At 45.5% G+C, this 23869-nt stretch overlaps 1 protein-coding gene across 4 annotated transcripts in view; it reads left to right on the forward strand.

The window, feature by feature from the left end:
* The window catches only part of LOC143785793 (flavin reductase (NADPH)-like), a 139823-nt gene that overhangs the window by 88617 nt on the left and 27337 nt on the right, over positions 1 to 23869 (forward strand). Inside the window, exon 1 of one of the 4 annotated variants that reach the window (XM_077274942.1) lies at positions 10166 to 10286. The exons of the other annotated variants lie outside the window; for them this stretch is intronic. The gene's annotated coding sequence lies outside the window, so the exon portion shown is untranslated. Of the gene's footprint in view, positions 1 to 10165; positions 10287 to 23869 lie in introns of those variants that run through there. 4 annotated transcript variants of the gene reach the window in all.

Below are 23869 nucleotides of genomic sequence, written 5' to 3' on the forward strand. Positions count from 1 at the left end.
AAACCTGACAGGGCACACCTGTGAAGTGAAACCAATTTCCGGTGACTACCTCTTGAAGATCATCAAGAGAATGCCAAGAGTGTGCAAAGCAGTCATCAAAGCAAAAGGTGGCTACTTTGAAGATCCCAGAATATAAGACATAATTTCAGTTGTTTCACACTTTTTTGTTAAGTATATAATTCCACATGTGTTAATTCATAGTTTTGATGCCTTCAGTGTGAATTTACAATTTTCATAGTCATGAAAATACAGAAAAATCTTTAAATGAGAAGGTGTGTCCAAACTTTTGGTCTGTACTGTATATTTTTGTCACGTCGGCGAATACTCACTCGTCCTCCGGCGCTTCCGACGGGGTCCCTCGCCGCTCCTCGCCTGTCTTCTCAGGCTCGCGGCGCGTCAGCGCTTTGCGCATGCGCGGTCACATTTTTCTTGCCGTTAAGCCCTCTGGGAGGTCGTGACCCGCTGGCTCCGCCCCGTCATGGCGGCGCTCATTGGATATTTATTCTCAGCGTCTGCACAGGTAAGCCGCCTGGTTATCTTTCGCGGTTACGCTAACCTTCCTGCTGGCGTACCCTCCTTGGTCCCTGGCTCCCATTCTCTCTTCGCTCTGCCCTGTGCCTCCGTCGTACCTGTCCTGTGCCTCAGCCATACCTGCCCTGTGCCTCAGCCGCACCTGCCCTGTGCCTCAGCCATACCTGCCCTGTACCCTGCCGTACCTGCCCTGTGCCTCAGCCGTACCTGCCCTGTGCCTCAGCCGTACCTGCCCTGTGCCTCAGCCATACCTGCCCCATGCCTCAGCCGTACCATCATGTGTCTCACCCGTGCCTACTCTGTGTCTCACCTGTACCTGCCCTGTGCCTCTGTCGTATCAGCTCAGTGTATCCGCCATACCTGTCCAGTGTCCACTTGTGCCTTTATACCTGCTTGTTATTACCTTTTTCATTCCTCTCTTCCAGCATCGTGCCACCGCTCTGTCTCTGATCCTCCTGGTCCCATCTACCACCTATATTCCATAGAGCCCATTTGTCCTCTGTTCTCATCCTCTGTCTTCATACCCCAGTCTCTTCTCTCTCTTTATTTATCCTTAGTCGCCCCTTTGGCTCCAGCCATTGTGGTTCCATCCCCTTGGGCCTGTCCCTAACGCTGCCTGTATAGGGGGTGGTCCCATCAGGTCCGCTCGCCCTTGGGGGCTCTAGAACTGTAACCCAGAGGGTCCACTTTTGGGTCTTTCCTTTGAGTCCTGATAGTATAACCAGGCCATGGATCCCGCTGGAGCCTCTGCCACTCAGAAAGAGCTTGTCTTCTTACGGGAAAATCAGACCCGTATTATGTCTTTTATGAAAACTATGGACTCTCGCCTATCTGCGCTACAGACCTCTGATCCTGGGAGTGCCTCTCAGCTGGCAGGTATGCAACAGGAGTTTACTCAGCAGCAAGACACCCAGGCTCATATTCTCAGTTATATGGTTCGGTGGACGACCGGTTGCTCTCCTTGCAGTCGGCCGCCTCTACTTCCACCTCTGTTTTGGCTCCCCACCCTCCTCCCCATTTGGCAAAACCACCTCAGTATAATGGGGATCCCAAACGGTGTTGGTTTTTTTTGAACCAATGTCACCTCCATTTTGAGCTCCTGCCTCTGCAGTACCCTACTGATCAGACTTAAGTGGCCTTCTTGATTTCCCACCTGGAAGGGGGTTCCTTGGCATGGGTTAATCCCTTCTGGGAGCACGATGATCCTGTGGTCTCACAGTTGTCAGTTTTTCTGGAGACTTTTCGTTGAGTATTCAATGAGCCGAGATGCCTAGCTTCTACTACAGAAGCCCTGTTTAACTTCCACCAGGGGTCTCTAACTGTAGGTCAGTACGCTATCCAGTTTCGTACATTACCTTCCGATCTTGGATGGAATAATGAGGCCTTGGTGGGAGCCTTCTGGCGGGATCTCTCCGGGCGAATTAAAGATGAGTTGGCAGGTCGTGATACTCCAACTGCTTTGGAGGATTTAATTTCCCTGGCTACTCATATTGACCTTCGTTTCCAGGAGCGAGCCCGTGATAGAAGACTTCTTCGTCCTCCTCAGTCCACTCGTAGACCACCCAGTCCTCGACTAGGAATGTCCTCCACTTCGTCTGCGCCCGAGCCGATGCAAGTCGATCGGATCAAGATGTCTGAACAACATCGTCAGGAGAGACACGCCTCTGTTTTTACTGTGGGAGTGCCTCCCATCTACTGCGGACTTGTCCAGAGCGTCCGGGAAACTTCTCCGCCTAGGTCTGGTAAGAGAGGCCTCCCTAGGTATATGTGATAGCTCTCTACCCCTTACTCTGTCAATTCTGTTGCATGTTGGTACTAAAAAATTTTCATCAGCCACCTATGTAGACTCGGGCGCAGCGGGGAATTTTATTAGGCTCGAGGAGGTCATTAAATTTTCTGTTACTGTGAGAACCTTAGAATATCCCCGGATCCTTGCATCCGTGGATGGTAAACCCCTGCAAGAGACAATTACTCAGGTTACACAAGAGGTGGAACTTCAGGTAGGGGCCCTGCATAAGGAGAAAATTGCTTTTTATGTTTTATCCGGAATTTCTCATCCAGTACTTCTCAGCCTTCCATGATTACGAACCCACGAGCCCACCTTGGATTGGCATTCTGGTAATATTTTGCGCTGGGGAGAGTCCTGTTGGGCACGTTGTCTGCTGCTGGTGTATCCTGTAGGTGTTCCTCGTCCTCTCTCATCCCTGGGTGACAAGAAAGAAGCGGAGAGTCTTCCTCCGCACCGACTCTACGACTGCCCTATTAACCTCGTTCCTGGAGCCATTCCTCCTAGAGGAAGGATCTATGCTCTCTCGCCTGCGGAGACTCTAGCCATGTCAGAGTATGTTCAGGAGAACCTGGCCAAAGGCTTCATTTGGAAATCTTCTCCTGCCGGAGCAGGCTTCGTAAAGAAAAGGGATGGTTCCCTTGTATCGACTACAGAGGCTTAAACAACATCACGGTGAAGAACAAATACCCACTGCCACTTATCCCAGAGCTCTTTGATTGCCTGAGGGGAGCGCAAATATTTACCAAGCTCGACCTGCGAGGAGCCTATAACCTGGTTCCAATTCGTGCTGGGAATGAGTGGAAGACCACGTTCAACACACGTGACGCTCACTATGAGTATTTGGTTATGCCGTTTGGTCTCTGCAATGCTCCTGCGGTATTCCAAGAATTCGTTAATGATGTATTCTGGGATCTTCTCTATTCCTGTGTCGTGGTCTACCTTGACTATATTCTCATCTTTTCTCCAAGTTTATCCACCCATCGACGAGACGTTCGTCAAGTTTTGCAACGTCTAAGGGAGAATCATCTATTTTCTAAGATCGAGAAGTGCGTCTTCGAGCAGTCGTCTTTGCCGTTCCTCGGTTACATAGTCTCGAAGTCCGGTCTGGAGATGGATCCCGAGAAGGTTTCCGCTGTTCTCAATTGGCCACGTCCCCTTGGAGTAAAAGCAATACGTTTTCTTGGCTTTGCCAATTACTATAGACAATTTATCCCTCATTTCTCCTCCATAGCCAAACCAATTTCTGCTCTTGTTCGAAAAGGGGTCAACCCCAATTATTGGACCTCTGAAACTGTGAACGCCTTCCAGACTCTGAAACAAAGGTTTGCTTACAGCTCCTGTGCTACATCGCCCTGATGCTAATAGGCCATTTATTCTTGAGTTTGACGCGTCTTCTGTTGGAGCTGGGGAGGTCCTTTTGCAAAAAAAAACACCTCTAGTCGCTTAGTCTCTTGTGGCTTCTCCAAAGCTTTCTCCTCTTCCGAGCAAAATTATTCCATTGGAGACAAAGAATCACTGGCTATTAAATTGGCCTTAGAGGAGTGGCGTTATCTCCTTGAAGGAGCCGTTCATCCTTTTGCTTTATTCACAGACCATAAGAATTTAGGCTATGTTCAGTCTGCTCAAAGACTCAACCCGCGGCAAGCCAGATGGTCCTTGTTCTTTGGACGTTTTGACTTCGAACTCCAGTTCCATCCTGGTAATAAGAACGTCAAAGTGGATACCCTGTCTAGATCCTTCTAGCCAGCAGACATGGAGGAGAGTCCAGCACATATCATCTATTCAGCTAGGATCATTACCCTGGCTCTTCTTAGAGTGATCACTCCACCACCTGGCAAGCCTTTGGTATTGGATCATGACAAAGAAAGAGTTTTACATTGGGGACATTCCTCCAAGATTGCTAGCCATGTCAGAGTCAAGAAAACTTTGTCTCTTATCTCCTGCTATTATTGGTGGCCGTCGCTTCGACAAAACGTCTTGGAGTTCATTGCTTCCTGTACTTCCTGCACTAGAAACAAGGCTCCCAGGCATCTTCCTTCTGGACTTCTACTTCCGCTGCCTGTGCCTTCCGTTCCTTGAGACATATTGCTATGGACTTTGTTACTGATTTACCTCCATCCTCAAATTTTACTGTCATCTTGGTGATAGTGGATCGATTTTCCAGGATGGCTCACTTTGTTTCTTTGCCTGGTCTGCCTTCTGCTCCCGAGTTAGCGAAGATTTTTGTACATCATGTCTTCCGACTTCACGGCTTTCCACAGCATATTGTGTCTGACCGAGGCGTCCAATTCACCTCTCGTTTCTGGAGAGCTCTTTGCGGACTAATGAAGGTAAAACTGGACTTCTCTTCCACCTATCATCCACAGTCCAACGGTCAGGTGGAACGAGTCAATCAAGTTTTAACCTACCTTCAGCATTTCTCCAACGCTCATCAGAATGATTGGGTCTCTCTTCCATGGGCAGAGATCGCTTACAACAATCATCCCAGTGAACCTCTTCCAAGTCTCCTTTCTTTGTGGTCTTTGCCCAACATCCTGGCATTTCACTTCCCATTTCCCCCGCCTCGGATGTACCGGCGGCAGACTCCTTGTCCTTGGAATTCTCTGAAATTTGGAGGGAGACTAAAGAGGCTCTTGAAAAGGCCAGTTGCAGGATGAAGCGGTACGCCGATAATAAACGCCTGGATGCTCCTCCATTTCTTCCGGGCGATAAGGTTTGGTTTTCTTCACGCTATATTAGACTTAAGATACCCTCTCATAAACTAGGTCCACGCTACATTGGTCCCTTTGAGGTCTTAAGTCGCATCAATGATGTGGCCTACAAATTGAAACTGCCTGCCTCGTTACGAATTCCCAATTCTTTTCATGTCTCGCTTCTTAAACCCACAGTGTTTAATCGCTTTCACTCGTCTCCACCTCATACGCCCCAACCTTGCACTTCGGATGATGTCTTTGATGTAAAAATATTCTAGCCAAAAAGGTTGTTAGAGTGCGGACCTTTTTTCTAATTGATTGGAAGGGGTTTGGTCCTGAGGAGAGATCGTGGGAGCCCAGGGAGAACATCAATGCTCCTCATATCATGAAGAGGTTCCTCTCTAGTCTTAAAGGGAAGGGGAGTAAGGAGGGGGGTACTGTCACATTGGCGAATACTCACCCATCCGTCGCCTGCCTCCAGCGTGCCTCCGACGGGGTCCCTTGCCGCTCCTCACCTGTCTTCTCATGCTGGCGGCATGTCAGCGCTTCGCGCATGCGCGATCGTTCTTTTCTTGCCGCTAAGCCCTCTGGGAGGTTGTTACCCGCTGGCTCCGCCCCATCATGGTGGCTCCCATCGGATATTTATTCTCAGCGTGTGCACAGGTAAGATGCCTGGTTATCTTTCGCGGTTACGCTAGCCTTCCTGCTGGCGTACCCTCCTTGGTCCCTGGCTCCCATTCTCTGTTCGCTCTGCCATGTGCCTCCGTCATACCTGTCCTGTGCCTCAGCCATACCTGCCCTGTGCCTCAGCTGTACCTGCCCTGTGCCTTAGCCGTACCTGCCCTGTACCTCAGCCGTACCATCCTGTGTCTCACCCGTGCCTACTCTGTGTCTCACCTGTACCTGCCCTGTGTCTCTGTCGTATCAGCTCAGTGTCTCCGCCATACCTGTCCAGTGTCCACTCGTGCCTTCCAGTACCGTTTATTCCTGCTTGTTATTACCTTTTTCATTCCTCTCTTCCAGCATCATGCCAACGCTCCGTCTCTGGTCCTCCTGGTCCCATCTCACACCCATATTCCATAGAGCCCGTTTCTCCTCTGTTCTCATCCACCGTCTTCATACCCCAGTCTCTTCTCTCTCTTTATTTATCCTTAGTTGCCCCTTTGGCTCCAGCCGTTGTGGTTCCATCCCCTTGGGCCTGTCCCTAACGCTCCCTGTATAGAGGGTGGTCCCATCAGTCCGATCGCCCTTGGAGACTGGGACTCTAGAACTATAACCCAGAGGGTCCACTTTCGGGTCTTTCCTTCGAGTCCTGATAGTATAACCAGGCCATGGATCCCGCTGGAGCCTCTGCCACTCAGAAAGAGCTTGTCTTTTTTTTTTTTAATTTTTACTTTTTTTTTTTTTACTGAGTCTCTCTACGGAACTTTTATTTTATTTTTTACTTTGGTCGCTGGTATAAAGCATTGCAATGCACCAGAATACCTGTCATTGTTGCTCTGACAGAAGCATCTTAGACCATGCTACTCATACTGAAGCTTGGTGACCCGAGTGCTGTCATGATGAACTTGGGTCAACATGTCAATTATTGGGCCAACATGATGAAGTTGTGGGGGTGCTGACCTGAAGGGAGAGGGAGCCGCTTCCCTCTACCTTTCTTCTAAATACCGTGACCGCTCTCAGTTGCAGCATTTAGGGGGTTAAACAGCCAAGGGTGGTGCTGGCTGTTACTGCAGAAGCTTGGCCATTAGCAGCACCAAGCTCCTGCTGTGATCATGTGGGAGGTGGCTTACATTTCACCACCTCCTGAATGATCATGCTGTGATCAATCAGTCAGAAGATCACAGCGTCCTGAGTGTGGGGACCAATGGCATGGGTCCCCGCATCTCTTCCCATGCAGCTCAGCTGTCAGTGACAGCTGTCTGCACGGAATTGTCACAGTGTGTTTTTTACACAGTGACTTTTTAAATGCATGACAGACATATCACGTCATGATGCTAGAACTGACATTCGCTCATGATTTGCTAAGGGCAATGGCATAACAACCGCGGTCGCCACTGTGTCTGGGCCCGGAGGAACAGGGGCCCACTGACGCCAGAAGAAACTTCAACTGGATGTGCGTCCTTGTATGAAATCAAACATACTTCCAAAGATATTATACACAATGAATATGCTTCCCATATATCTCTCGAGAGCATTCTTAACACCATTAGAAAGATTGTCTCTCAGTATATATGGAAATACAAAAAAGCTAGATTGCCACCCAAACTACTTACCTACCCAAAATCACTAGGTGGCCTATGACTTCCCGACATACGCTCATATTACAAAGCAATTCACATTGGCAGATGACTTAGATTAGTCCACTCTCAAAAACAATCTATCAAAACAACATAGAACTTCTATTAAACAAAAACTTGAATCACTACACTGTGTGAAGAATTATTAGACACGTTGTATTTTAGAGGATTATTTTTATTATTGATCAACAACTATATTCTTAATCAACCCAAAAGACTTATAAACATCAAAGCTTAATATTTTTGGAAGTTGGAGTGTTTTTTTGTAGATTTGGCTGTCTTAGGAGGATATCTGTTTGTGCAGGTAACTATTACTGTGCAGAATTATTAGGCAACTTGATAAAAACCAAATATATTCCCATCTCACTTGTTTATTTTCACCAGGTAAACCAATATAACTGCACAAACTTTAGAAATAAACATTTCTGACAGGCAAAAACAAAACCCCAAAAAATTAGTGACCAATATAGCCACCTTTCTTCATGATGACACTCAACAGCCTTCCATCCATAGATTCTGTCAGTGGCTTGATCTGTTTACGATCAACATTGCGTGCAGCAGCCACCACAGCCTCCCAGACACTGTACCGAGAGGTGTACTGTTTTCCCTCTCTGTAGATCTCACATTTTATGAGGGACCACAGGTTCTCTATGGGGTTCAGATAAGGTGAACAAGGGGGCCATGTCATTACTTCTTTGAGACCTTTACTGGCCAGCCATTACTACATGCTGTGGAGTAGTTGGAGGCATGTGATGGAGCATTGTCCTGCATGAAAATCATGTTTTTCTTGAACGATACCGACTTCTTCCTGTACCGTTGCTTGAAGAAGTTGTCTTCCAGAAACTGGCAGTAGGTCTGGGAGTTGAGCTTCACTCCATCCTCAACCCGAAAAGGTCCCACAAGTTCATCTTTGATGATACCAGCCCATACCAGTACCCCACCTTCACCTTGCTGGTGTCTGAGTCGGAGTGGAGCTCTCTGCCCTTTACTGATCCAGCCTCTGGCCCATCCATCTGGCCCACCAAGAGACACTCTCATTTCATCAGTCCATAAAACCTTTGAAAAGTCAGTCTTAAAATATTTCTTGGCCCAGTCTTGACGTTTTATCTTATGTTTCTTGTTCAAAGGTGGTCGTTTGTCAGCCTTCCTTACCTTGGCCATGTCCCCGAGTATCGCACACCTTGTGCTTTTTGTTACTCCAGTAACGTTGCAGCTCTGAAATATGTCAAAGCTGGTGGCAAATGGCATCTTGGCAGCTTCACGCTTGATTTTCCTCAATTCACGGGCAGTTATTTTGCGCCTTTTTTGCCCCACACACTTCTTGCGACCCTGTTGTCCATTTGCCATGAAACGCTTGATTGTTCGGTGATCACGCTTCAAAAGTTTGGCAATTTCAAGACTGCTGCATCCCTCTGCAAGACATCTCACAATTTTGGACTTTTCAGAGCCCATCAAATCTCTCTTTTGACCCATTTTCCCAAAGGAAAGGAAGTTGCCTAATAATTAAGCACACCTTATATAGGGTTTTGATGTCATTAGACAACACCCCTCCTCATTACAGAGATGCACATCACCTGATTTACTTAATTAGTATTTGGCTCTCCAGCCTGAACAGCTTGGAGTAGGACAACTTGTATAAAAAGTATCATGTGATCAAAATACAACTTGCCTAATAATTCTGCACACAGTGTATATTTGGAGTGACAAGACACCTCCATCAGATAATAAACTAGTTAACATCATGAAGGCAACCTTAAAAATTAAAAAAAGATCGAAATAATTTATTATCAATGTATAGTATACCTCCAGCTTTGGCACCTATTAATACCATACCCGATTTCTTAGACCCCAATTACATAGATATTTATGACATATGGTCTCACCTACCAACATATACCATATCTCAGTTTCTTTCCAATAATATTCCCATGACAAATTCATGGCCAAAAGAAAGCAAAAAACACCCCAAAAAATTACTACAACAGTTACACGTCACATACATTGCCTGCCTTGCGCAGGCGTGTACTCCGGAGGACAGAGAATGAACTTCAATCCAATATTGCGGCCAGCATGCAGCCAGCGGGTAAGGAAAGGGTGAATCAAACACCCGAAAACCCCGCCCATATGACCCAAAACTGGTCCCGCCAAATTCAGGTGACAGGTTCCCTTTAAGGCTATGTTCACATGCAGCGTTTTTGCTGCGTTTTGTTTCTGAAGCCAAAACCTGCTCTCTTGGCAGTAGAACTGCAGTACTGTGTTCAAAACGCCAGTTTTGCTGCATTCGTTTGCTGCATTTATTGGGTGTGCTTTACTCGTGTGCTTTGTCTACATAACTTTTTTTAATAAAGTTGGTTTTATTTCCCAAAAATGCTTAACCCCTTAACCCCCAAGGGTGGTTAGCACGTTAATGACCGGGCCAATTTTTACAATTCTGACCACTGTCCCTTTATGAGGTTATAACTCTGGAACGCTTCAACGGATCCTGATGATTCTAACAATGTTTTCTCATGACATATTGTACTTCAGGATAGTGGTAAAATTTCTTTGATATTACCTGCGTTTATTTGTGAAAAAAAAAACGGAAATTTGGGGAAAATTTTGAAAATTTCACAATTTTCCAACTTTTAATTTTTCTGCCCTTAAATCACAGAGATATGTCACTCAAAATACTTAATAAGTAACATTTCCCACATGTCTACTTTACATCCGCACAATTTTGGAACCAAAATTTTTTTTTGCTAGGGAGTTATGAGAGTTAAAAGTTGACCAGCAATTTCTCATTTTTACAACATAATTTTTTTTTTAGGAACTACATAATAATAATAATAATAATAATAATAATAATATTATTATACATCACATTTGAAGTCACTTTGAGGGGTCTATATGAAAGAAAATACCCAAGTGTGACACCATTCTAAAAACTGCACCCCTCAAGGTGGTCACAATCACATTCAAGAAGTTTATTAACACGTATTTGACAGGAATTTTTGGAATGTTTAAAAGAAAATGAACATTTAACTTTTTTCACAAAAAAATTTAATTCAGCTCCAATTTGTTTTATTTTACCAAGGGTAACAGGAGAAATTGAACCCCAAACGTTGTTGTACACTTTGTTCTGAGTATGCCGATACCCCATATGTGGGGGTAAACCACTGTTTGGGCGTATGGCAGAGCTCGGAAGGGAAGGAGCGCCGTTTGACTTTTCAATGCAAAATTGACTGGAATTGAGATGTGCATGCCATGTCGCGTTTGGAGAGCCCTGATGTGCCTAAACATTAAAACCCCCCACAAGTTTCACCATTTTGGAAAGTAGACCCCCTAAGGAACTTATCTAGATGTGTGGTGAGTACTTTGACCCACCAATTGCTTCACAGAAGTTTATAATGTAGAGCCGTAAAAATAAAAAATCATATTTTTTCACAAAAATGATCTTTTCACCCCCAATTTTTTATTTTTCCAAGGGTAACAGAAGACAAGGGACCCCAAATGTTGTGCAATTTGTCCTGAGAATGCTGATACCCCATATGTGGGGTAATCCACTGTTTTGGTGCATGGCAGAGCTTGGAAGGGAAGGAGCGCCGTTTGACTTTTCAATGCAAAATTGACTGGAATTGAGATGCCATGTCGCGTTTGGAGAGCCCCTGATGTGCCTAAACATTGAAACCCCCCACAAGTGACACCATTTTTGAAAGTTGACCCACTAAGGAACTTATATAGATGTGTTGTGAGAACTTTGAACCCCCAAGTGTTTCACTACAGTTTATAACATAGAGCCATAAAATAAAAATTCTTTTTTTTCCACAAAAATTATTTTTTAGACCCCAGTTTTGTATTTTCCCGAGGGTAACAGGAGAAATTGGACCCCAAAAGTTGTTGTCCAATTTGTCCTGCGTACGCTGATATCCCATATTTGGGGGGGAACCACCGTTTGGGCTCATGGCAGAGCTCGGAAGGGAAGGAGCACCGTTTGGAATGTAGACTTAGATGGAATGGTCTGCAGGCGTCACGTTGCATTTGCAGAGCCCCTGATGTACGTACACAGTAGAAACGCCCCACAAGTGACCCCATATTGGAAACTAGACCCCCAAGGAACTTATCTAGATGTGTTGTGGGAACTTTGAACACCCAAGTGTTTCACTAGAGTTTATAACGCAGAGCCGTGAAAATAAAAAATCATTTTCCCACAAAAATGATTTTTTAGCCCCCCCAATTTTTTTTTACCAAGAGCAACAAGAGAAATTGGACCCCAAAAGTTGTTGTCCAATTTGTCCTGAGTACGCTGATACCCCATATGTTGGGGTAAACCCCTGTTTGGGTGCATGGCAGAGCTCGGAAGGGAAGGAGCACTGTTTTACTTTTTCAATGCAGAATTGGCTGGAATTGAGATCGGACGCCATGTCGCGTTTGGAGAGCCCCTGATGTGCCTAAACAGTGGAAACCCCCCAATTTTAACTGAAACCCTTACCCAAACATGAGCGCTGCCGATAGCCTATAACGTACTATCCCGTCCCTGGGAATTAAGTCCCAGGTCACCTCGACGGGACAGTACGACATATGGGATTAAGGGGTTAAAAATGCTGCAAAAACAGTTACTGTGTATTTTGCGGCATTTTTGCACTTTCTCATAACTTTCTATGGGTGAAACAGTGAAAAACGGTGAAAAAACTGACATGCTGCAGACTAAAAAACACCGGTGTTCTCAAATTCAGTCAGGAGAAAAACAAGCATCTGTATGAGATTTCTGAAACCTCGTAGCTTCGGCTCGTACTGTAAAACACAGCTTTTAATTTGCATGAAAAAATCCCACCGCATATGAACACAGCTCAACACTGATTATATCAGATTATAAGAAGCAGTAAGCTATACATTTTTAATTTGCTGCCAAGACCAATAGTAACATGAATTAGCTGTTAATTAAAGAGGTTTTCCAATTTCAGAAAACCCTTCTCATTAGCTGCAGTTATAAAAAAAACTTTCCTTCCCTTTCGGGGACCAGCACTGAGTCTCTGTGACAGTTCCTGTTGCCTGTTATTGTCTGAAGTGCTCATGTCACGTCTGCAGTGCTGCAGCCAGTCGGTGAGGTCATTGGCTGTGAGCGAGTCATGGCATCAACGCCCGTGAAGCCGCTGAGCTCAGTTATTGGATCCAGAAGTTTCAACATGACGTCTGTTCTGCAAACAATATGAGGCACCTTGAATCAGCGGCTGAGCCTGGGAAGGCGAGTAAAAGCCATTCCATTCAGGGAACAGTGGGTTTTCTGAATCTGGAAAGCCCCTTTAAGAAAAAAAAATTGAGGGCATTCGAAAAATTCTTTGCTCACCGCTCGTATGTGGGGAGGAGGTAACAGAAAAGTGGTAAGAACTTTTCCTTTCAGTCCATAGAGTGGAGAAGAGACACACGCACGCACACAGACACGCACAGAAACAGACACACAGACGCACACACAGACACGCACACACAAACACGCACAGAAGCAAGCACACAGACACGCACAGAAGCAGACACACAGACGCACACACAGACACGCACACACAAACACGCACAGAAGCATGCACAGAGACATGCACACCACACACACAGACACGCACAGAAGCAAGCACACAGACACGCAGATGCACACACACGTACAGGAGCACGCACGCACACAGACGCACACACTGAGACATGCACACATAGACACGTGCACACGCGCACACACACAAAGCAGCCACCAGAGTTCATGGGGCACACACAGACACTCACACAGACCAGCCACCAGAGTACATGGGGCACACACACAGACATGCACGTAGACACGCGCACACAGACCAGCCACCAGAGTACATGGAGCACACACACAAACATACACGCAGACCAGCCACCAGAGTACATGGGGCACATGCACAGACACGAACACACTCACACGTGCACACACAGACAGACAGACACGCACACAGACCAGCCACCAGAGTACATGGGGCACACACACACAGACACACGCATACAGACCAGCCACCAGAGTACATGGGGCACACACAGACACATGCACACAGACATGCACACACACACAGACATGCACACAGGCCAGCCACCAGAGTACATGGGGCACACACACAGAGACGCACACACAGACCCGCCATCAGAATACATGGGGCACACACACAGACATGCACATGGAGCGCCTCCATAGGACCATGGGATACTCGGCACCGGGCCCTTCGGTTCTCAGCGGGGATCTCACGGTGGCTGACCCGGTCCGTGGCCCAAGGGACGTCCGTTGTAAAAAGGGGGAAAGGTCTTTAAAGGGATAATGTTCATGACGCCACCTGTGGTATTCGGTCGGGGTGACCGACGCTGCTTAGGGGTCCGCTGGGGTGATGTTATGGCAGCTTGATGGTATACCTTCCCACAGGTGAAGTGTATCCCCAGGGCTTCCCAGAGTGTAGATGGTGAATGGTGTGAGGCGCAGTGAATAACGAGGACACCAGGTTGCAGTCTCTTTACCTTTACTGAAGGCTTCAGCATCCACAGTCCAGGGTACAGACCACAGAGTAGGCAGAGTCCGGCCGGTCCGAAGGCAAATCCAGAGTCCCCTTATCCAGGTGGAAATCAGTAGCCTTCCTCTAGCGCCTGGGTGTTGTAGTACCTCCCTGCTGAGCTTCTCGGTAAGGTCCTCACAACTATTCTGGAGATGTTAAGTCTCTTTCTCTCTGTCCCCCTGATGGATAGGATAGGACAAAGCCCATATGACTGGTGGCCTGAGGCTACCATGCCCCGGCCCCCACAAGTTGCCACCGTGCCTCCTGGGTATAAGGTCGGGCAGCTAACATGGAATTAACTGTCCTGCCAGTCTCTGAAGTAAAGCGTAGAGATCCTTACTCCCTCGGTATGCTGGCCACCGGATTCTTGCGCCTCAGAAGGAGACAGCCTTTCACAGGGCAGAACTCCTTCTGGTTTCCTCTCCTTTTTGCTATGACTTCGTTTCTCACCCTCTACAATACACTTCTCTTCTAATTTCTCTTTCTTAGGATGCTGCCCCACGTGGGGCAGGCGCAGCTCCGTGGACCCTCGTCCTCCTCAGACCACAGTCTGGATCTGGCTGGAACTCACTCCAGCCAGCTTCTGTCAAACTCTGTCGGGTTCTGACTAACTTTCTATCCAGACCACCAGTTTTATCTAATTGTGAGGAGTGCCCTAATAGATAGGAGCATAGCTCCCCCTGGCGGCCTGGAGTGTAAGGGTATGTGCACATGTTGCGGATTCTGCTGCGGATTTTTCCGCAGCGGATTTGGAAAATCCGCAGTGCAAAACTGCGGTTTTCACTGCGGATTTTATCGCGGTTTCTTCTGCGGATTCCTCTGCGGGTTTTCAACTGCACTTTCCTATTGGTGCATGTTGAAAACCGCTGTGGAATCCGCAGAAAGAATTGACATGCTGCGGAAAATAATCTGCTGCGTTTCCGCGTGGAATTTTCCGCAGCATGTGCACAGTGGGTTTTTTTCCCATAGGATTACATGGTACTGTAAACTTTGGGAAAACTGCTGCGGATCCGCAGCGTCAAATCCGCTGCGGATCCGCAGCAAAATCCGCAGCAAAATCCGCAGCGTGTGCACATACCCTAAGTGTGTTGTGTGGTTTTTGATACCTGGTAAAGAGATCTCCTTTATTGCCTTCAGACGTAATATCACTCCCCCTGGTGGAAGAATGACATTACTGCAATGACCAGGACTCTGGGGCGCTGCACACACACACACACACACACACACACACACACACACACGTGCACACACAGACAGACACGAATGCACACAGACCAGCCATCAGAGTACATGGTGCACACACACAGACATGCACACAGACACGTGCACACAGACCAGCCATCAGAGTACATGGGGCACACAAAAAGAAGGGAAGTTTGGGAAGCATATTTCACTACTGGAGGATAGAGGGAGGGGGGTGCACACAGAATGTGAGATTTTCAGGCTGCATGTAATGAGGCTGAGGGTGCAATTCACTATTGGACACTGTACTTGGCCAAAGTGTTTTATCTCCTATCAGCCTGATCCCTGAGCTGCTAGAAGTTGCTGGGGAGGGAGGGAAGAGTTTTGCAGATAATAATTAGCTGCTCTCCCTCCAGTTTGATTTCAAGCTGTGATCCAGCAGTTGTGGGGTTAAAAGGACACAGTTCTGCTGGTCTTCATTTCCACAGCACAGACCCAGTACAACATCCCGCTTACAAGGTGACTGATTACTAGGTATGTGCAGAAGCTGTTGGGCACTGCAGTGACTTCTCAGCCATGCTACAACAGAAGCTGGAGCTGCTCTGCTGTGAGTGATCTCAGCAGCTCCTCCACCAATAGTACGATAGTGGGGCAGGGCTAACACCAAGCTATTAGATCACATGTGAGTTCCTAAACATTTGGTGTTTCTGTTTGCGGCCAGATAGAAACAACCAAAGGGCTGGAGGTGACCCGCGGGCCGCCATTTTCCCACATCTGCTCTAAACGATACTGAAGTGAAAAAGATTCTCTCAAATTCACATGGTGTTTCTAGGTACACTCTCTTACAGGAAAATTCATATAAAATTCTATCTCAATGGTATAGAATTACAAATTTCAACCGGGTCCCTCTGTCAGGAAAAAAATATGACACATATATTTTGGACCTGCCCTATAATACAGACATTTTGGGTGAAAATAAACAAAATGCTTCAGAATTTAGGTATAATAAAAAAAATTTAAAAACGGAGGAAATTCTACTATCCTGCCTAACTTCCAATTTCAAAACTAGGAAACACCACTTACTAGCCTTAATGATTGGGGCAGCAAAGCATTTAACCCCTTCCCGACCTTTGACGCCACGTAGGCGTCATGAAAACCCGTGCCAATCCGACCCATGACGCCTAAGTGGTGTCATGGAATGATCGCGTCCCTGCAGATCGGGTGAAAGGGTTAACTCCAATTTCACCCGATCTGCAGGGGGGGGAGTGGTGCTTCAGCCCAGGGGGGGTGGCTTCACCCCCCCGTGGCTATGATCGCTCTGATTGGCTGTTGAAAGTGAAACTGCCAATCAGAGCGATTTGTAATATTTCACCTAAAAAACTGGTGAAATATTACAATCCAGCCATGGCTGATGCTGCAATATCATTGGCCATGGCTGGAAATACTGAAGTGACCCCCCCTACCCCACCGATCGCCCCCCCAAGCCACCGATCTGTCCCGTAGTCCCCTCCGTCCTGTGCTGCGCTCCCCCGTCCTCCTGTCCGCTCCTCCCCTGCCCCGATGTCACCCCCCCATGCTCCGACGCCCCCCCCCCCGTGCCCCGATCTCCCCCCCTTATACTTACCGAGGCTCCCGGTGTCGGTCCGTCTTCTCCATGGGCGCCGCCATCTTCCAAAATGGCGGGCGCATGCCAGCCGGCAGATTCATTACAAGTACATTTTATCACCCCCATAGGTAGGGACAATAATAAAATAAAGACAATATTTTTTTTTCTTTTTCCACTAGGGTTAGGGTTAGAACTAGGGTTAGAACTAGGGGTAGGGTTAGGGGTAGGGTTAGGGTTATGGCATGTGCACACAGTGCGGATTTGGCCGCGGATCCGCAGCGGATTGGCCGCGGATCCGCAGCCGATTGGACGCGGATCCGCAACGGATTGGCCGCGGATCCGCAGCCGATTGGACGCTGCGAATTCGTAGCAGTTTTCCATCAGGTTTACAGTACCATGTACACCTATGGAAAACCAAATCCGCTGTGCCCATGGTGCGGAAAATTCCGTGCAGTAACGCTGCGTTGTATTTTCCGCAGCATGTCAATTCTTTGTGCGGATTCCACAGCGTTTTACACTTGTTCCTCAATAGGAATCCGCAGGTGAAATCCGCACAAAAAAACACTGGAAATCTGCTGTAAATCCGCAGGTAAAACGCAGTGCCTTTTACCTGCAGATTTTTCAAAAATCGTGCGGAAAAATCTCACACGAATCTGCAACGTGGGCACATAGCCTTAGAGTTAGGGTTGCAATTAGGGCTAGGGTTGGAAATAGGGTTAAGATTAGGCTTGTGGTTAGGGTTACGGATAGGGTTAGGGGTGTGTTGGGGTTACAGTTGTGGTTAGGGTTGGGATTAGGGTTAGGGTTGGGATTAGGGTTAGGATTAGGGTTAGGGTTGGAATTAGGGTTACGGGTGTGTTGGGGTTAGGGTTGTGGTTAGGGGTGTGTTGGGGTTAGGGTTGTGATTAGGGTTATGGCTACAGTTGGGATTAGGATTAGGGGTGTGTTGGGGTTAATGTTGAAGTTAGAATTGAGGGGTTTCCACTGTTTAGGCACATCAGGGGTCTCCAAACGCGACATGGCGCCACCATTGATTCCAGCCAATCTTGCGTTCAAAAAGTCAAATGGTGCTCCCTCCCTTCCAAGCCCCGACGCGCGCCCAAACAGTGGTTTACCCCCACATTTGGGGTACCAGCATACTCAGGACAAACTGGGAACAACTGTTGGGGTCCAATTTCTCCTGTTACCCTTGCAAAAATAAAAAATTACTTGCTAAAACATAATTTTTGAAGAAAGAACAATTATTTTTTATTTTCACGGCTCTGCGTTATAAACTTCTGTGAAGCACTTGGGGGTTGAAAGTGCTCACCACACATCTAGATAAGTTCCTTCGGGGGTCTAGTTTCCAAAATGGGGTCACTTGTGGGGTGTTTCTACTGTTTAAATTGAGGAGAGCGGGGGGGCACCACTGTGTAAGACTATTGGGGCTCACCATGGACTGAGAAACTGGATAATAATCAAAAAGAGCGAAAGATCATGTCCATATATATGGGAGCGCCACAAATAAATATCAAGAGAAATATATATACAAATGTACCAAAAAATTAGTTTTTATTAAATAGCACAGAAAACACATTTCATACAGAAAACCAAGACTAAAAACATTTAAAAAGTGCAAAACACAGCACAACGTTGCAAAACAGTCATTTCCTAATATAGGGAAAATGACAAACCACAACCCCGCCCCCGCCAAAGAGGGAAACTAAATGCATGTAAGGTGCAATTACCTATGATAGAATAGTATAACTGAAGACACCTAGTAGTTGTTATATCAAAATAAACAGTGAATAGCTGAAAGAATACTACATGCAAGCATATACAAAGAGTGCCTTAATATCACAGTACCACATGGCCTGGAGAGATGCACAAAAAAAGAAGATAAAATGCATACAGGCATATAATAGACCAATTTGATATGGCCACGGGTATATGTATTGTGGAACCCACCAGAACTACACTGCAATCATAAACCTGAATGAGTATATACATACGCCCTGTAGATCCCAAAGGGAGCAAGTGGAATACCAAGCAGGTGCAGGCTGATGGGAAAATAAAAGAGGCACACGGAGGGGGGGAAGGGGATGTGGGGTGCAAACCCACGCGTATCGCCGCTGCTGTGGCGGCTTCCTCAGGGAAAAATAGCATACTGTGAGAAATGCTAAACGGAGCTATATACAGGTTCGTAATAAGACAAACAACATTCACCTGTTTGGAGCAGCAACGGAGGAGCACGAGGAGTGAACTGACCGCGGCCATGTTGTTAAACGCCGATCTCAGCAAGTTGCTAATAAAGTTGCATTGATAGCCGGAAATGCGCATGCGCGGTGACCACAAACATGCTGCAGAAGGATGGCCGCAGAACGGACAAATAAGACCGAAATTATTTCTAAATGCGCCTGCGCACCACAGTCACAGCCCAATGCAGTGCTGTTGTTAAACGCCAATCTCAGCATATTACTGATAAAGTTGCATTGATAGCCGGAGCGGCGCAAGCATACTAGAGAAGGGTTACTACAAAGCGGTCAAATAAGACCGAGATCGTATCTGAATGCGCCTGCGCACCACAGTCACACAACACAATGCAGTCAGTCCATCGGCCAAGCAAAACCGATGTATTTTCTGCACGTGTTACCCACAATCCAAAAATTAGACAAGCACAACAGAGTGGTATAATATATACAAAGTACAATGTAAAGTTGTCTCTATATATGTATTTAAAAACAAGACTGCAAAGTATATACACAGTACTATGTATATATAACCATGGAGGAAGAGCCATACCAGGGACAACACATAGATATGTGCATATGGAAAAATGATGCATAAACATAATAAATAATATGTAATCTTATTAACCAATTAAAGATATACAGAAAACGTGTGATCTCGATATGCAGGCGCCACAGAATTGCTAGAGTATCTAGGCAAAAAACATATATATATCTCTGTGTGCTCGCCAAGTAACATTATAATACAGTTCCCACACATGTAAATGTGCGAAGGAAACACAGACACACATAATAAATAAAAGAAAAACAGAAAAAACAAAATTAATGAAGCGAACAATATGTGCAGACCAAATGTACTTTATAAGGAACCGATAAATGATGACTCAGTAGTGGAAAACCCAAACAGGGGTTATCATAGAGATGTTATACAGATGAGAGACATATAATAGGAAGAATTATGGGCTAAGGAGGGATGGAATTTGGGCTGTGTAGCAGTAAGCCAAACCATATCATATCCTTGCCAAAATGGAAACAAAAAAGTTGTGCGAACTTGAAAGACAAGCTAGTACATCTAAGAAAAAGGAAACCGCCATGTGGTACTATGATGTAATTGTGTACAGAGAACTCGGTAGAAAAAATGTTAATATATTATATGAACCACATATATACATATATTACCAACCAAAAAACTGCCCGATGACAAAATCACAGAATCACAGTCCACCCCGGACAAGCCAGAAGCGGCAGATCAGGCATAAAAGCCAGTAAATAGAAGCTCTTCATTGAGTCCATTTGTTTCTACTGTTTAGGCACATCAGGGGCTCTGCAAATGCAACGTGATGCCCGCAGACCATTCCATCAAAGTCTGCATTTCAAATGTCACTACTTCCCTTCCGAGCCCTGACGTGCGCCCAAACAGTGGTTTACCCCCACATATGGGGTACCAGCACACTCACAACAAACTGGGCAACAACTATTGGGGCCCAATTTCTCCTGTTACCCTTGTGAAATTAAAAAATTGCTTGCTAAAACATCTTTTTTGAGGAAAGAAAAATTATTTTTTTATTTTCACGGCTCTGCGTTGTAAACTTCTGTGAAGCACTTGGGGGTTGAACGTGCTCATCACACATCTAGATAAGTTCCTTGGGGGGTCTAGTTTCCAAAATGGGGTCACTTGTGGGGTGTTTCTACTGTTTAGGCACATCAGGGGCTCTGCAAATGCAATGTGACGCCCGCAGACCATTCCATCAAAGTCTGCATTTCAAATGTCACTACTTCCCTTCCGAGCCCTGACGTGTGCCCAAACAGTGGTTTACCCCCACATATGGGGTATCAGCGTACTCAGGAGAAACTGGACAACAACTTTTGGGGTCAAATTTCTCCTGTTACCCTTGCAAAAATAAAAAATTCTGGGCTAAAAAAATATTTTTGAGGAAAGGAAACACATTTATTATTTTCACGGCTCTGCGTTATAAACTTCTGTGAAGCACTTGGGGGTTCAAAGTGCTCACCTTACATCTAGATAAGTTCCTTGGGGGGTCTAGTTTCCAAAATAGAGTCACTTGTGGGGAGTTCCTACTGTTTAGGCATATCAGGGGCTCTGCAAACGCAACCTGACGCCCGCAGAGCATTCCATCAAAGTCTGCATTTCAAAACGTCACTACTTCCCTTCCGAACCCCGACGTGTGCCAAAACAGTGGTTTACCCCCACATATGGGGTATCAGCGTACTCAGGAGAAACTGGACAACAACTTTTGGGGTCCAATTTCTCCTGTTACCCTTGGGAAAATAAAAAATTGTGGGCTAAAAAATCATTTTTGAGAAAAGAAAAATTACACTGGTCAACAGCATTTTTGGTGCCAAAGATATTTCATCGAATTTAGGGTATTTTTGGGGTGCTGATTCTGAATATGTCATCAGTTTTGCCAGATTGGCTCAAGTTTTTGAGATTTTTGGTATCTTATTTATAGCACTTGTTGGTAAATGCGACGCATCATCTCATTAATTTCTTTGGATTAGTACTTGAACTGAGCAGTTCTCAATATAGTTTTGTGTTAATTAGTGTTCTAAAAGTTTGTTCATAGCTTGATTTTTGCACTAACTTTATGTTGTTGTCTGTTTTCCAGTGAAAAGCATGAACTCATCAAGAAGAAGTTGTCTTAACGATCCAGACTCATTCTGTTACATTTGTGGTGAATACACACTGCCAAAACATAGAAGAAACATAACAGACTTCGTAAAAAAAAGTGTATTTTGCCTATTTTGGGGTTATGCTTGGGGACCAAGACAAGTTTTGGGCACCACACATAGTGTGCAAAGCATGTATCGAATTATTACGAAAATGGAGCAAAGGACAAAGAAAAAGCTTCAAATTTGGTGTTCCAATGGTGTGGAGAGAGCCAAAAAATCATCATGATGACTGTTATTTATGGTAAACACAGGTACAGGCACATCTTCACAATGAGGGACAGGCCTTCTTGCAGATTCCATGTTACTCCCATTTTCGTTTCTTATGCTTATTGAATCCTTGCACTTGCACTGCACAGAAATAACAGTCATCATGATGATTTTTTGGCTCTCTCCACACCATTGGAACACCAAATTTGAAGCTTTTTCTTTGTCCTTTGCTCCATTTTCGTAATAATTCGATACATGCTTTGCACACTATGTGTGGTGCCCAAAACTTGTCTTGGTCCCCAAGCATAACCCCAAAATAGGCAAAATACACTTTTTTTACGAAGTCTGTTATGTTTCTTCTATGTTTTGGCAGTGTGTATTCACCACAAATGTAACAGAATGAGTCTGGATCGTTAAGACAACTTCTTCTTGATGAGTTCATGCTTTTCACTGGAAAACAGACAACAACATAAAGTTAGTGCAAAAATCAAGCTATGAACAAACTTTTAGAACACTAATTAACACAAAACTATATTGAGAACTGCTCAGTTCAAGTACTAATCCAAAGAAATTAATGAGATGATGCGTTGCATTTACCAACAAGTGCTATAAATAAGATACCAAAAATGTCAAAAACTTGAGCCAATCTGGCAAAACTGATAGCATATTCAGAATCAGCACCCCAAAAATACCCCAAATTCATTAAAATATTTTGGACACCAGAAAAAATTTTTTTTTTTGTTGACCTGTGTTATTTTTTATTTTCATGGCTCTGCGTTATAAACTTCTGTGAAGCACTTGGGGGTTCAAAGTGCTCACCACACATCTAGATTAGTTCCTTGGGAGGTCTAGTTTCCAAAATGGGGTCACTTGTGCGGGAGCTCCAATGTTTAGGCACACAGGGGCTCTCCAAACGCGACATGGTGTCCGCTAACGATTGGAGCTAATTTTCCATTCAAAAAGCCAAATGGCGTGCCTTCCCTTCCGAGCCTTGCCGTGCACCCAAACAGTGGTTTACACCCACATATGAGGTATCGGCGTACTCAGGAGAAATTGCCCAACAAATTTAAGATCCATTTTATCCTGTTGCCCATGTGAAAATGAAAAAATTGAGGCTAAAAGAAATTTTGTGTGAAAAAAAAGTACTTTTTCATTTTTACGGATCAATTTGTGAAGCACCTGAGGGTTTAAAGTGCTCACTATGCTTCTAGATAAGTTCCTTGGGGGGTCTAGTTTCCAAAATGGGGTCACTTGTCGGGGAGCTCCAATGTTTAGGCACACAGGGGCTCTCCAAACGTGACATGGTGTCTGCTAGCGATGGAGATAATTTTTCATTCAAAAAGTCAAATGGCGCTCCTTCCCTTCCGAGCCTTACCATGTGCCCAAACAATGGTTTACCCCCACATGTGAGGTATCGGTGTACTCAGGAGAAATTGTCCAACAAATTTTAGGATCCATTTTATCCTGTTGCCCATGTGAAAATGAAAAAATTGAGGCTAAAATAATTTTTTTGTGAAAAAAAAGTACTGTTTCATTTTTACGGATCAATTTGTGAAGCACCTGGGGGTTTAAAGTGCTCACTATGCTTCTAGATAAGTTCCTTGGGGGGTCTAGTTTCCAAAATGGGGTCACTTGTGGGGGAGCTCCAATGTTTAGGCACACGGGGGCTCTCCAAACGCGACATGGTGTCCGCTAAAGATTGGAGCCAATTTTTCATTGAAAAAGTCAAATGGCGCTCCTTCCCTTCCGAGCCCTGCCGTGCGCCCAAACAGTGGTTTACCCCCACATATGAGGTATCAGCGTACTCAGGACAAATTGGACAACAACGTTCGTGGTCCAGTTTCTCCTTTTACCCTTGGGAAAATAAAAAATTTTTCGCTAAAAGATCATTTTTGTGACTAAAAAGTTAAATGTTAATTTTTACTTCCATGTTGCTTCTGCTGCTGTGAAACACCTGAAGGGTTAATAAACTTCTTGAATGTGGTTTTGAGCACCATGAGGGGTGCAGTTTTTAGAATGGTGTCACTTTTGGGTATTTTCAGCCATATAGAACCCTGAAACTGACTTCAAATGTGAGGTGGTCCCTTAAACAAATGGTTTTGTAAATTTTGTTGTAAAAAT

Source organism: Ranitomeya variabilis, chromosome 1 (genome assembly GCF_051348905.1).
Source record: "Ranitomeya variabilis isolate aRanVar5 chromosome 1, aRanVar5.hap1, whole genome shotgun sequence".
NCBI classification, from domain to species: Eukaryota; Metazoa; Chordata; class Amphibia; order Anura; family Dendrobatidae; genus Ranitomeya; species Ranitomeya variabilis.